Source organism: Halichoerus grypus, chromosome 14, assembly GCF_964656455.1.
Source record: "Halichoerus grypus chromosome 14, mHalGry1.hap1.1, whole genome shotgun sequence".
Taxonomy (NCBI): Eukaryota; Metazoa; Chordata; class Mammalia; order Carnivora; family Phocidae; genus Halichoerus; species Halichoerus grypus.
The window spans coordinates 43,054,575-43,069,051 of NC_135725.1; the positions used below are offsets into that span (position 1 = coordinate 43,054,575).

The following is a 14,477-nucleotide window of genomic DNA, read 5'->3' on the forward strand; positions in this document are numbered from 1 at the left end:
CACTCAAGATTTCCCTAAAGACCCCTGCAGGCTTCCTGCTCTGTGTGTTCCCACTCCTGTGCTGGGAGGCTAATGTGTTTTAGGGATGTTTGTTTTAATGCAAAGAACTTCACTAAGTCAAAACAACCTGTCATGGCGATCCATCTACTTTGGATGATCCTGGCCTCTTCCACTCTTATTTCAGCCTGAGAGTTAGAGACTCGTGCAAAAATGAAGACCTGAGTGTTAAATTTCAGTCTTCTTTAAGTGTCAGGACAGGAATCGTACTTCTTGAGGTAAGAATAATAATATAATCCCTGGTTTTGTAGGACTCCGTGTTCCTCCTTCATTTGAGGCTGGGGTAAATTTCTAGCTTGGGGAAGGAATAATTCCTGCTGAAGCCCACTCTGCACTTTATCTTAATCCCCCCACACTAAAATCAGTATGTAGCCATGTTATTACCATCCCAGTACTACAGTTGGGACAGCGTTGTGTGAAAGAGTCCCTACATAAAGTTATTTTGAGCCATGCTTACATAATCAAACCCTAATGCAAAAGTACATTCCCACAGACATTTAATGATACATCAACACTCTCAACTATTTGAGCTAAAATTTATTTTCTGTTCTTCAAAGCTTGCCTTTAGGTTTCTAGGGGGAGTGCAAATTATTAAGGAGCAGCAAACTGAGACATTCACATGACATCTTTCATCTCATCTTTGCTTTTTCAATTCACTGGGGAATCCAGAAGTGACACCTTCTAGACGTTCCTTTTACAGATGAGAAGAGAGATGGGTGAGCCGGTTACTTGTTTGCCCAAGGGCAAGAGGTGAGCCCAGAGCCGAGCTGGAGGGGCACTGGTTTACTTGAAGATCAGCTAGACGCACAGTGTTGGGGTCAATCGTCCTCTCCTGGCTACAGACCAGAGGACTTAATAACAGCAATAAGTCTGTTCACCAGGACAGAGTCTGTTCTCAGCACTGAAACCTAACAGCTTACTCGCAGGTCCGTATTTGAATACAATTGCATTAAAAAATAACCCAATTTAACAATTCAGAAGTTCTGATCTATGTTTTATAAAAATGTATGAGAGACCTAAAAGCCATGGAGAGCCATAACTTTGAGCTGCCTCATTTGTTTCTCTTTTATTACAGTCCTGCACAGTGGGCACAAGCTCTTCACTGAAAAGAGAACATTAAATCTTTATTCTAAACTGTTTTAGCAGAACGATATTAATAGTTGAATATTATTTTGTCTGACTGATAAAATACCATTCAAATAAGACCAAAGAGAGCACTGAACCCCAGCCAACTCCTATGAGGAAAAAGGGACCAGCTATCTTCAAGAAATAATAATTTCTTGTCACTCTTAAGACTCTAGGAACATTTCTACTGCTGTATGAGCCCAGAAGTCGAATACCTGGAGTGAAGGTGGCTTTCAAAAATACACATTTCTCTGGGTCCTCCTTAGTAGGGAAAACAGCTGTCTGGAATATTCTTTCTCCTCCTTGTACGCCTGTTTGGTCTTTCTGAATGCAGGATCAGTAAGGAACCAATGTGGACACACGAGCAAACCACGAGGAAACCACTTTGTTTCCATGGATATTTTACCATACAAGGAGAAACAGGACAAGATTCACATTTAAAAGAGAGAATTCAATACTGGAAAATATTCAGACATCAGTGTGATTCAGTTCAGCAAAAACCCCAATACTACTACTATTTATGGCTCTATCTTTGGTGCTCTTTGTCTCTGTAGTACCAAACTACATATCCCACTCGGTACAAAAAGGCACCATTTTCCCTTTACTTGTATTTCTGTGTGTGTCATTACAAACAAGTTCAGTAAGGTTAGCCCAAAACCATACAGATGGCTTTTTCTTTGAAAGGTTTCTAATTTTCTACCAAAGGGTTTCTTTTTCTTTCCCCAACCTATATCTTGATGTTCCAAATAACATAAAAAAATAAAACACTAACAACCCTTAAGTTAGGAAGCCTCTTCTCTGCTCAAGACACCTCTTTTTAAATAATTAAATAACAACAGGATAAGGAGGCAAACAGGGTTTATATAGCACTACCATGCCTAGACTTAAACTAACTGAAAAATTACATTGAACTTCATTTGGACTCACATAACTAAATTAGGCAACTTTGTGGAGATATTCACAGGAATTTCTATGTGAAAGCTACTGAGTCAAATGTTTTAGTAGGAAACAAAAATTTTTCTAACTGGCAAATGAATGGGTTCTATGTGGAGATATTTTCATTCACTAAAGTATCTGATTCAGGGCTTAGCCTGCAAATACTTAAGATGAAGTGTGCTGTCTTAGATATTGTATTGACTATAAGTTCCCATTTTTTAAAAAAGTGCTGTAGTGAAAGCATTTATGAAATATCTGAATCCTCATCCCTATTATTCAGTTAGCCTTACCCACCAGCTAATCAAGGAACAAAGATTAAAGTCAAACTAGCTTAAAACCAAAAACAATTTTAAAAGATAATGGCCTGAACAGGGATTAAAATCTTTCATTTTTAGCAAAAAAGGAAAAATACTGATTGGTAGATCGAGTCAAAATTATAAGCAAAAAATGTTAGGAGTCACAAAATCATCTAAATCATGTTTTAGTCGGTACTAATTACCCTATTATTCAAAATGTTTAGGATGCCCATTCAGTATAAACCTTTATACCAAAACAATGGAATTTTAAAATAACATGAGTTTTCTAAGCCAGCGTCAAATAGAAATATTTGACCCACATGAGGTAATTTTAAGTTTTCGAGTAACAATAAAAATATAAAAAAGATAAAATTAGCTTCAATTTTAATAATATATTTTACTTAAACAACATGTCCAGAATATTGTCTGTTCAACATATAAAAATCCTTAATATTTGGGGCACCTGGGTGGCTCAGTTGGTTAAGCTTCTGCCTTCCGCTCAGGTCATGATCCCAGGGTCCTGGGATCGAACCCCATGTCAGGCTCCCTGCTCAGTGGAGAGCCTACTTCTCCCTCTCCCTCTGCCTGCTGCTTTGCCTACTTGTGCTCTTTATCTCTCTGTCAAATAAATAAAAAAATCTTAATATTTGACAATTGGTTTTTGTACTAAATCTTTAAAATCTGTTAAATATTTTACCTTTACCACATACCTCCAGTTTGGTATGGATACTGGAAATGTGGGTATGCAACTACAGAAATCTTTTTAAAATTTTATTTAGGTTTAATAGACATGTGGTTAGTGGTTACTGTATTAGACAGCATAGGTTCTATAGTTTAATAATCCTAACTCACCTTGCATTGAGATACTAAGTTTTAATGTACAGCAAAATCCTAGGACTAGAGAAATCTTTTAAAAGACAAAATATAAAGCATTAATCATTGCTGGTCTGAGGGTAGGAGGGCCGAGTTGAAACGCTGAATATGCAAATATGATCCAGGGTTTACATAAATGTGTTTCTGACACTTTTCATTTTCTGTGCACATGTGTGGTGATGTGTGATTTAGCATCCTAAGGAGAAAAACACATCACCCATCTTCAAAGGCTCTTGGCTGATATTTTATGTTACCCGCCTTTCTCCTCCCCAAAGGCTAACTCCATGGCAGGTTTGAAGTGCTTTCAAAAGGAAACATTCTTGAGTGATTTGAGTGTTACAGAAGGGGGGGTTGAAAAGTTTCTTACCCTCTAAAAACTCAGATCCCTCCAGATGTTCAGGTGACTCCAAGGAATGTTAACAGAACTTGAAGAGACAGAACCTAGTGCTCGAAACACCTGGTGGTAGAGTAAGAGCCCTGAGTGTCTGCCACTGAGGAATTACGTGAACTAGATCAAGTCATTATGTCTCTTAATGCCTACTCGAGTAACAATACTGCTTCTCTCTCCCTTGAAAAAGAGGTCTTGTAGGAAAACAAGTAAACATATCTTTCTATTCTTCTAACGACACCCGTATTTAAATGTTTGTTCAGTATCTAATTCCAATATCACCCCAAGCCAGAGACCCTCCTCCCTGTTATCAGAGTGAAATCTCATCTTCCCCTAAATGCCCATCTAAATATAATTCACACTTTTATTAGAAAAATTTTACCATCTATGTAATTACTAGTGTGTGTGTGTGTGTGTGTGTGTGTGTGTGTGTGTATGTGTAAGGACACTGTTGTTATTGTTGTTACACTGTAAGCATCTATAGGGCAGGGCCCATGGTCTAGGCATTCTTATTCTCTCAAATCAGGGGGTCGGTATAGGTGTGCTAGACAGAAAGTGCTCTGGGCTCTCAGAAGAAGGGAGGATACAAAGAAAATTTAAGAGAGGGTCCCTACTCTGAAGGGGCTTATTCTCTAGTTGAGGAGTTAAATGCAACTAGATACCTATCAATAAAATGCAGTACACCCCGTTTAGTGTTAGAATTGGCAGCCTCCATACCATACAATCCAGCAATTGCACTAGTGGGTATTTACCCCAAAGATACAAATGTAGGGATCTGAAGGGGTACATGCACCCCAATGTTTATAGCAGCAATGTCCACAATAGCCAAACTGTGGAAAGAGCCAAGATGTCCATCGACAGATGAATGGATAAAGAAGATGTGGTATATACACACACACACACACACACACACACACACACACACACACACAATGGAATATTATGCAACCATCAAAAAGAATGAAATCTTGCCATTTGCAACGACATGGATGAAACTGGAGGGTATTATGCTGAGCAAAATAAGTCAATCAGAGAAAGACATGTATCATATGACCTCACTGATATGAGGAATTCTTAATCTCAGGAAACAAACTGAGGGTTGCTGGAGTGGTGGGTGGGGTGGGAGAGATGGGGTGACTGGATGATGGACACTGGGGAGGGTATGTGTTACGGTGAGCACTGTGAAGTGTGCAAGACTGTTGAATCTCAGATCTGTATCTCTGAAACAAATAATGCAATATATGTTAAGGAAAAAAAAAAAGATAGCAGGAGGGGAAGAATGAAGGGGGGGAAATCGGAGGGGGAGACGAACCATGAGAGACGATGGACTCTGAAAAACAAACTGAGGGTTCTAGAGGGGAGGGGGGTGGGAGGATGGGTTAGCCTGGTGATGGGTATTAAAGAGGGCACGTTCTGCATGGAGCACTGGGTGTTATGCACAAACAATGAATCATGGAACACTACATCAAAAACTAATGATGTAATGTATGGTGTTTAATATAACATAATAAAAAATAAATTAAAAAAAAAAAGATTTGGCAGCCTCCAACCCTCTAACCTGCTGGTGCTCACAGTCTGTTGGATTCCTTGGAAGAAAGAGTTGACAGGGATCTTTTAGAATTTGAATAAGCTGAATAAAAGAGCTGAGATCCTACAGGCCAGATGGCTCCAAATGAGCAGAGGCATGGAGATGGAGTACAAGTTTGGAGGACAGAGGAATGGGAAGTAATGTGGTTGCGGCAGGTTCCCGCCGGCCATAAAAGAGCAGAAGCTGACATTTTAAATGAGAATGGGACCACGTTAAGAATGGCACAGACAATTAAGACAAATATTTTTTTATTTTATGTTGCAGTTAGTGAAAAGCCACTGAGAATTTTGAGTAGCAAGTAAAATGATGAAAGTGGGATTTATAGAAGGATCTGGCCACAGCTTCAAGGATGTACACAGCTAAGTGGTAAATCATGTCCATTTCAGTAATACACTCAGCAGGTAGTGGAGGTCTCATCAAGGGGGGTGGCCATTCAAATAGAGAGGAAGATGCATTTTCCAGAAATGACAAGATTTGGTAACTGACCAGACAGAAGAGGAACAAAGATAAGAATCAAATATTTTTTTCTACTTTCAATGGAATAGCTTGCAAGCAGGGGAAATGACAGTAATCTTAAGGGAGACTGGGAAATCAGAGGCTTAAGAAAGAAGACAATGAACTTCACTTGTGCCATATTAAAATAAAAGAGAGGTAGTAAAGATATATATTGCGGCGTGTGTGTAAGTGTGTACACACGTGTGCACAGAAGTGTGAAGGATATACTATTGGTGTCTTAGAACTATTTTCAGTTGATATCTCACCTCTTTTTAAGTTATACAGGAACAGAAACAAAGAAAAACTATGACTACACGTGCTACCAAATTTATCAAAATCATCATTCCCTCTATAAGCACATTGATATCCAGAGCATGCTCAATGAACAAAACAACACTCTGGTATGTCACCCACCCTGTTTCTATGGAGTCAAGAAGTCAGTTGTTTGTTCTTAGACCTGATGATAAGTTTCACCTAAAGTTTCATAATTTAATGAAATATTATTTTAAAAAAATCAATGAAATATGATTGTAAAAAAAAGTTCATTCTACAGAAACTAAGTTGAATGCCTTCAGAAGCCTTGACAAGGATGTGTCACTTCAAAAACCCTACTCTCAGTGGGTAACTGCAGAAGAGGGAAGGCTCCTGCACTCAAGGCTACTCATTCATATCCATGTTCTAGGTTCACTTTAAAGCAATGAAAGGAGAAAATCTTAGTCATACCTTACAAGTGTCATTTTTGTAAAAATTCATTTTAGAGGGGCGCCTGGGTGACTCAGTCATTGAGTGTCTGCCTTCGGCTCAGGTCATGATCCCAGGGTCCTGGGATCGAGCCCCGCATCGGGCTCCCTGGTCAGTGGGGAGCCTGCTTCTCCCTCTCCCACTCCCCCTGCTTGTGTTCCCTCTCTCGCTGTGTCTCTCTGTCAAATAAATAAATAAAATCTTTAAAAAAAAAATTCAGTTTAGGACTCCAATGAGCATAGACATCCCTACCTCAAAAGTTTGGAGAATGAATGCACAAAGTTTAAGATGCGTAAAACGTGTGGTTGCTTTGTTTTGGTAAAATTTCACAACTTAAACTGATTAGCTAACTATTGGTTGGCTACAAAAGATAAGAGGGATTTCTTACTACATATGGTTTCCTCAAAGCAACAAAAGCACAGGCTGAGCATTAGTTTAATATGTATTTACCTGGCAGGTTATAAAGGTGTTCCTGCTGTGATGCTATGGTCCACTGAGAAATCACATGATATACTTCTGATCTTTTAGGAATACATGTCATGCATCCCAACACTAGCAAAAGCTACAGCCTTTGGGGATAGCAAAGTTCTGCCCAATCTTTTCCCCCATAGCTATATATAAGGTTGACTCAATAATGATGGGTAATAAGTATCATTACAAATCAGTCACAGCAAACTGCTGCTAAAATTTTTATTGCTATCTAAAATGCTGTGTCTTAATACAACTTAACACATAGGTAAGTTTATTTTATTTTATTTTTTTAATATTTTATTTATTTATTTGACAGAGAGAGACACAGTGAGAGAGTGAACACAAGCAGGGGGAGTGCGAGAGGGAGAAGCAGGCTTCCTGCCGAGCAGGGAGCCCGATGTGGGGCTCGATCCCAGGACCCTGGGATCACGACCTGAGCTGAAGGCAGACGCCTAACAACTGAGCCACCCAGGCACCCCCATAGGTAAGTTTTTTATAGGTGTTACTGAGATAACATTCTTTATCATTAGTGTAAATAACATTCACAACATTAGCTTTTTTGAAAATATTTTCTGTTGATCATCTACACTATAAAGTATTAAGCAGATTTAGAATTCCCTAGCTCTTATGTTATTTCATCTTTATTCAGATGTTTCATAGAAAAAATTATAATTGAGTGATTAAGTCACTTAGTTTTTATATAAGTCCTGTTTTGAACAAACACGGTATGCAAAGCTACTGATTTGTGTTTCTCAGAAAACACACCCAAACTGAGGACCTTGAAATATCCATTTGCCAGCCAGTGTATCATGATAGATTTTTAGTGTCAGAAAGAGGTTTTCTCTGCCCTGTCTGATGATATCTGTATTTGGTCAACAATCTGAAGCTCAAAGTTACAAATTCAGAAGAGTTCTTCAAAGTTCAATATTAAAACAAAAACATTTAAAATTTAAGGCATTGGAAAAAGTAAAGGGGAGTTAATGATTGGTTCATTCAGAGCTTTACTGAGCACCTATAATAAACATAGCAACATTCTACGTAGACTAGAAAGATGAATGAAATGCTCAGATAATCCTCCAGATCAATTGTAGCCTCTTTCCGTCCTTTCCTCAGTTAATAAATATTTAAGATATGTGTATAGTGTGCCAGGGACTGAGAATACACTGCCAAATAAGACCTTCAAGGAGGTGGTGTGATTTAATGGAAAAGCTAGGCAAAAAGGTAGGCACCAGGCAATGTAATTAGTATTGTATTGGGAGAGGGCCCAGGAAAGCTTTCTAGCAGAGGTGCCTTCTGAAGTCTGAAGGGATGAGAAGGTGAGGATGAGCCAAGTAAGTAGAGGTAGCAGCAAGAAAAAAGAGACTGAAGATGTGGGAAATTACGGTGTGTTTAGAGAAAAAGCTTGCAGATTGGAAAGATGTGAATAAGTAGGAGATGAAGAAGTCTGATGAGACATGAGGATGGAGAGGCAGGTAGGGGTCAAATTCACTCAGTCCTCTGTTCACCCAACATTTACCGACCACAGGCTACAAGGTTGATTCTTTTCTAGGCACTGGGGGACCCTAGTGAACAAAACACGCAAATCCTTACCCTCAGGGAGCTTAAATCCTGGGGGAAGAGAAAACTAACAGGCTGGCTTAATAAAGTATGAACTACATTAGACAGTAATTTTTAAGAAGGAAAAAACAGTAGGGAAGGAGAATCTGAAATGTTTGGGGTGAGGGAAGCCTGGAATTTCAGATACCATAGGGAAGGAGAGACTTGTTGAGGGGACCTCAGAGTCAAGATCTAGTATCTGGGGGGGAAGTATTTTAGGGAGAGGGAACCAGTGTGGTTAAAGTCAAAAGAGTGAAGGAGAGAGAAATGGGAGACGTGGTCAGAGAGGAAAGCAGGGAGGCAAGTCAAGCAAGCCTGGTAAGTCTGTAGAGTTTGGCTTTTGATACGGGGGCATCATTTCTGAGGTGTTTTTTTTTTTTTTAAGTTTATTTATTTTTTTAGTAATCTCTACACCCAAACTCATAACCCCGAGATCAAGAGTCCCATGTTCTTCCAAATGAGCCAGCCAGGCACCCCTCTCTGAGTTTTGATCTCTCTTGAGTTTTGATCAAGATTTGGCATACCAAGTTGAGGAGTCTGGACTTTTCTCCAACTAGAAGGAAGTCACGGAAGCATCATTAGCAAGTGTGACCTTTTATGAATTGGAGGAGAAAACAGATTAGTGGCTAGAAGACCAGTTAAAAGGCCGCTGCAGAGATTCCCAAGGGGGAAAAATGATTAGGGCCTGAATAAGGTGGTGACGGAACATCAACTCTTATCTGAACTATTAACAGATACTAAAAAAGGATGATTGTAGTTTAACCTACTATGCTTTCCTGATCTAACATGACAGAGAGCAAGAGGAAAGAAATCAGCAGCAAATATTCCCAAATATTGTTTAAATTCAAGATAAAGTGAAATTGCTTTTCTGTTCAGTAGAGTGGGCCCGTTCCTACCCTAGAAGTCACACCGTCAGCTCTGAGGACTTGAGGCTTGAAGGCCAAGAGACCACTGTAGACTTAAACAGACCACATACTCAAAAGCACCACCACAGTGATAGGATTGTCCATCTGACATAATGTGGTTCCCAGGGCACCTGTTAGCAGCAGGTGTGTCCTGCCTAGAGCTTTGGATCTAGTAAATCTGGGGACGGAGGGTTCAACATGTGTATTACACACACGGGGCCGGCCAAAGTGGCAGGTGGGGTTGAATCTAGCTCAGGTCTAGTTCACCGGGACCAAGCCATGTGCTCTGATTTTGGATGCCTCTATCCAGAAAGGGCACTTTTTCCAATTTCCATAAAGGCTTAACATAAGGTAGAAAATCTCCATTTAATCCCAGCCCCCAGAAGACTGATGGGAGTCAGATCAGCCGTGGTAGAACGGGTCTGAGATTCTGGGAAGATCACACGACTCTGGACCGTATGAGTCTCAACTACAGAAGATCCCATTTCTTTTCTTTTGAAACATAACGATGCCACAACCCATAATTTGTCCCTTTTTTCTTTTTTTCTTTCTTTTTTTTTTTTTTTTAAAGATTTTATTTATTTATTTGAGAGAGAGAGAATGAGAGAGAGCACATGAGAGGGAGGAGGGTCAGAGGGAGAAGCAGACCCCCTGCCGAGCAGGGAGCCCGATGCGGGACTCGATCCAGGGACTCCAGGATCATGACCTGAGCCGAAGGCAGTCGCTTAACCAACTGAGCCACCCAGGCGCCCTGTCCCTTTTTTCTTAAGTGAAGTATTCAGAGACTACATTTTCCCCTTAAGTGATTCTGTTTAGGACACATGCACAAAGAATATAGGTTTATTTCTTTAGAACTAGCATTGGACTATTAAAAATAGCATCATTATGGTGTCTACAATAAACATTCAAAAGGACCCTAAATTGTACTTAAGCACAATTACCTTAATGCCAGTTGAGATTTTACGATACAACTGTGAGGCACTTTATTTTTAAGGCAGTTTAACTTGCTTCATTCCTAAGAACAGACATTTAAGTTTTAAATCTAAGGTTCTCAATAAGATGATTAAGCTATGCTCAGCAGTTTCTTTAAATATTTAAGAGAATTTTCATCACCTAAATATTTATGGCAACAATAGAGCCAGGTGCATTTTTTTTTTTCTGCTTGTCAGAAACAAGAGATCCATATCCTTTCCAAAGCTGGGGACGGGGTTGCCTCAGCAATCAAAAAATCCTACCAAGCCCTTGAGAATCCTAGAAACTGCTGAGAAAACTCTATGCAAACATGTGCCCTCAGACTGGTGCTGTCGTTCCCAGATAGCTAGCGAGGGGCTGCCCTGAATGAGAGTTTGCAGCACTAAGGGCTGGAGAGGGTTTTCTTTTGAAGTGAGTATCTCCTACCTCATGGACTTCATTTCCATCATCAGATCAGCAGCGTTTCAGCAGTCCTGCCACCGTCAAAAGGTGCATGGTGCTCTTTTTCTGAAGACAGTCCTGTAATCGCACAGATGAGGTGTGACCTGGATGCTCCCCATAGCCCTGCACTGCCTGGTGGTAAGGTGAGGTACTCAGGGAGTCTGCTCAGCTTTGCTGGTTGTTAGCATGTCCTTCCATGGATGGCCATTCCATGCAGGCTCTGGGCAGCCTCCTTAGGAACTGCGGCATCAGAAAGGGGATTCCTAGCCATCTCCACGTGGGAGAGAGGAACTCCCTAAGGGCCCTCTTTATGACCTAGGCCCAAATTCTAGATATTGGGAAGAATGGTATTCAACATCGCATGTATCCCCCAGAAGAGCTCTACAAAGTAGATGGGGGCAGTTAGTATTCTGTCCATTTTAGAAGATGGAAGTACAGAATTGAGAATTTTAATGATGTTAACTGGTCCGCTTTATTGGCAAAAGCACAGACCCTTTGACATACCCTTTGACACATAAGTATTACATATTTTCTAATTCACTAGTTCATTTTCAAATTCATATATATGGATTGCTTATTATATGCCACACAACTGTACTGGAAGCTAAGTATACCAGATAATAGAACAGAAATAGCCTCTGCTCTCAAAGAGCTTAGAGTTTGGTGGGGGAGATGGATATTAAATAAACAAACAGGTAAATGAACACAGGATTACAGAGTGTAAAAAATGCCATGAAAGAACTGTATAAGAGCTATGGGAAGAGAAAAATTGGGAAAGTCATTTAGATTGGGTGACATGTAAGCTGAGAAGTAAGCACAAATCAGCCAGGGGAAGAGTCTGGGCTACAAGCACCTAACATGATACAGGACACAGGGCGCACCCCTGAAAGGAGCTGAGGGTTTAGCCAGTCATACCTACGAACGGGTAAAGAGCTGTTACGGATTTTTCTGTTTTCTTCTGTCTCCTATCTTGAACTATGATGCCTGGCATTGGGAAAGAATGCTTTTCCTGACAGAACTTGATTCTAGTTTCAGCTCTACCACGAATCCCAACTCTGGTATCCTCTCCCTATTACTCGTCAGAGTAAGTGAGCTCCTTGGTCAGAGAACGTCAAACAATCTGCCCTGGGCTACTGGACAGCAAATGGGAAAATAATGTGAACACAACACAACACAGAACCTACAGATGCTGGACACATTTGAGATATTATTAGTTAATCACAGTCTTATTAGTTATGCCATAAGAGGAACATAGGCATGTTCAGTTCTTAAAAAAAAAAAAAAAAAAACACAACATAGGCAAATTCAAATTTTAAAATTGGTACACTAATAATTATAGTTAAAATTTACTGCACTCTTGAGTATTTGCTGGGCGTTATGCCAAGCTGTTTACATGCTATCTCATTTAATTCTTACATAAATCTTCCAAGGTATTATTTTTTTTTGAAGATTTATTTATTTGAGAGAAAAAGAGAAAGAGAGTATGCATGTGTGCAACACACCCACGAGAGAGAGAGACAATGAGAGAGAGAGAAAGAGAGGGGAGGAGAGGCAGAGGAGAGAGAACCCCAAGGAGACTCCCCACTGAGTGCAGAACTCCTACTCAGACTCGATCTCACAACCCTGAGCTCATGACCGAAGCCAAAATCCACATCACACGAAATTCCATAAATTGTTCCTCTGACATATCTCAAACACATCCTTCTCTTTCTATTTGCTCTACCATTAAATGCAGTTCCTCCATGAAACTTTAAATAGCCTTCTAATTGGTTATTCTGCCTACAATATCTTCGACCTCTAATCTATCCTCTATCATATACTATCATACCAATACCAACTGCTATTCTGTCCTCAGAATTCAGTGTTCTGAATGCCATTCCTCTACTTTAAAACCTCAGTATGACCAGACTACCTAAAACACGAAGAACACATTTTGTAGCTGCGTATGCACAAACTCACAGCACTTAAGCCCTGCAGCTGGCTGCCCCCAGCTCTTCTATTCCTTCTCTCCACAAGCCCTCCAGACCAGCCTGCTGGCTGGAGTGCATCTCTGACTACATTCATGCTGACTTTATACCTGCCTTTTCACCATATTCCTTCTTTCCTTGCCCCTCCCCAAGAATACTCTTTGCCATTCAGAATCCCACTTGTCCACCAAAACTCAACTCAACTCTCCTGTGCCTCATTAAGCTTCCTCCCATCCTCAGTAACCCTGTTTGTCCCCAGATCCAGGGCATTTAATGAGCATCCAATACACCTGACTTTTTGCCACCTCTTGCATTCTTGTTTAACAAGCTACCCTTTTAAATTTCTAAATGTATAGAACTTGTCTCCATAGTAAAATGAAAGCTCACAGATGGCAAGAATAGCATTATTTTTCCTGTGATTTTCCAGGGTTCACACCCAAAGGAGATAATTCAAATAGTATCTAGAATGAAAAAAATCTTGCATTCAAAATACGTACTTTATGTCTGACTGAACAATTAAGAGTCTGTTTTGCCCTTGCCCAACCAGTCACAAATGCAGGTCGGCATTATGTCAAACCGTCTTTTGCATAGGCTTGCAAAGTGTGGCCAAAGGATTTAGTTTTGTGGGGTGGGTAGGGCAGGGGCACAAGTGAGAGAAAAATAGTTCTCCTCATTTAATCATTTTAAATACGGTACTGAAAAGAGCGTATCTAGACACCTGTCACTTTTGTTTAAGGTCACACCAACACTTTATACCTAACAAAATATGTTCACAAGAATGAGACAGGCAGTTAATGGTTTGTCCAGTATCTTACATCAGTTAACTGACCATCAGAATGTGAATCCATTTCTACAAGGTTGTATCTCTTCCAGCATCCCCGTATAATTCACCAAGGCGGTAGAAGATAGTGGTTAAAACATGGACTCCAGAGCTAAACCCATCTTGATTCAAATCCCAGTTCCGTCACTTACTAGCTGTGTGACCTTGGGCAAGTTACTCAAATGATCTCAGTTTCCTCATCTGTGGAATAAAGTTAGCAATCATACTTAGTACATAGAGCTGTTTGGGGGATAAAATGAGCAAACATATACTTAGAATGGTATAAGTTCTTTATAATGCTTGCTTCATCATTCTATAGTATGTTCTTTCCTCTGTGTGTGTGTGTGTGTGTGTGTGTGTGTGTGTGTGTGTGTGTGTGTGTGAGGGGGGTAGGGAGAAATCTAATTAGCTTTCTAAACATTCAGCTTAAGGAAGTCTTTATTATTCACATAAATGGGTAAGGCTTATTCTTTTCACCAAAAATCTTGTGGAACAAGGGAAATAATTTACTTCATGAGTCAGTGATGAAAACCATTCCTCAACACATCTTTTGACTGATACGATATCATGCTTTTTTATGTAATGCTCTTAAAGTTTCTAACTGTCAACACTTTTCACACATTTTACCCTCACAACCATTCAATGAATGGATGGATAGATGGTCAGGTGTACAGATGGTGAGTAGAAGTTAAATGGCTTGATTAAAATGAAGTAAAAATTTGCTCTCATAGTGCCCAATCCCTGCTTTTAAAACTAAATCCCAATATCCATAGGAACTAACAGTATTTCTCTGGAGTTCCCTTGTC

At 39.9% G+C, this 14,477-nt stretch overlaps 1 protein-coding gene across 11 annotated transcripts in view; it reads right to left on the reverse strand.

The window, feature by feature from the left end:
* The window catches only part of BNC2 (basonuclin zinc finger protein 2), a 429,802-nt gene that overhangs the window by 63,166 nt on the left and 352,159 nt on the right, over nucleotides 1-14,477 (reverse strand). The window contains exon 1 of one of the 11 annotated variants that reach the window (XM_036124365.2): nucleotides 10,870-10,940. The exons of the other annotated variants lie outside the window; for them this stretch is intronic. The gene's annotated coding sequence lies outside the window, so the exon portion shown is untranslated. Of the gene's footprint in view, nucleotides 1-10,869; nucleotides 10,941-14,477 lie in introns of those variants that run through there. 11 annotated transcript variants of the gene reach the window in all.